The 1160-nt window shown below is 35.4% G+C and overlaps 1 protein-coding gene across 1 annotated transcript in view; it reads left to right on the top strand.

Moving 5' to 3' along the window:
* LOC119585037 (serine/threonine-protein phosphatase 2A regulatory subunit B'' subunit beta-like) overlaps positions 1-1160 on the top strand; it is a gene marked incomplete at its 5' end in the record, with an annotated part of 15978 nt that overhangs the window by 10085 nt on the left and 4733 nt on the right.

Raw genomic sequence — 1160 nt, 5'->3', positions numbered from 1 at the left:
GAGACAGTTCTCTTTGTTGTCTAATGATGCCTGGATTTTATCTAAACATCCTAGCTTTCTTGCAAGGAAAATGAAGGTAAAAGCTGTTACGGGATGGCAGGAATCTCAACTTTCCAAATCATCAATGTATAATAGGTCTAATGATTTTCATTTTTTCTTAAAATAGGTCTTAATAGTCCTTAGTTTAGTACACATTTAAATATGCGTACCTTAAGAACATAATCACTTACGGCCTGTTGACACAGAGCTAGTTTACTGGCTGCAAGTGTTAGCAGCCTGTAAACTACCCCTCTTCTTGCCCAGTGTAAATGAAAGGTTAGCATACTTGCTACTTGCTGGAGAGTTGAGTTGAAGTCCTGGCTACTATGGTAGTTCCTTTCCAGTTACATGGCCCACTAGCAGTCTGTGCTGCTTGATAGTTGATATCAGATATCCTGAATGCAGTTATGCAAGAAGCAGAATACTTAGGAACATTTTCAAAATTACAGGTTTATGATATAAGACAAACCTATTACATGAATAGGTACCTGTGACATAACTATAAATAGGTTACTAGATGCTTTGTTTAAGGAACACCTATTTAGTTTTTGAGAATTCAATTCTAAAAAAAATATGTATGTGACTCATGAAGACAGCTAATGCAACATTAAATATCATTATCTTGATCACCTAATCTGTAATTACATTCATACTATTCTAGTATGAACAATTGCAACCAGGTAACCCAACTCTGTGTCAACAAGCTTTTAGTCACAAAGAAAGTGGCCAGTGCTTGTGTAATGCACCCCTTTTTCAAGTTTTCTAATTGTCTAATGTGTATATTGATAACATATATGTAATGTTTTTGGGGATGAGTTTAGCTAGAGACTTTAAACTGGACAGTATAATCCACTGCACATTGTCTAATCATAGTAACACATGCAAGGATTAGCTGTTAGAGAGGCACAGAGTCAGCACAGTAAGTTTAGGATTGGATTTGAAGGAAGGGAAGAAATTTATAGTTACCCTCTTTAATGACATCCTATTATGTGAAGTGACACCACATGCTTGCTGTCAAGTTGTTTTGTCCCTATTTATGTAGTTTTACAGTGATAGGGCCATAATGTCGAGAATTTGATTTACGTGAAAGATCTTGTATTTATATATGAAGTTACTTCTGA

The sequence above is a fragment of the Penaeus monodon genome, chromosome 19 (genome assembly GCF_015228065.2).
Source record: "Penaeus monodon isolate SGIC_2016 chromosome 19, NSTDA_Pmon_1, whole genome shotgun sequence".
Classification (NCBI taxonomy): Eukaryota; Metazoa; Arthropoda; class Malacostraca; order Decapoda; family Penaeidae; genus Penaeus; species Penaeus monodon.
Note: the sequence above shows the minus strand (reverse complement) of the source record. Positions and strands in the feature narration are given on the sequence as shown.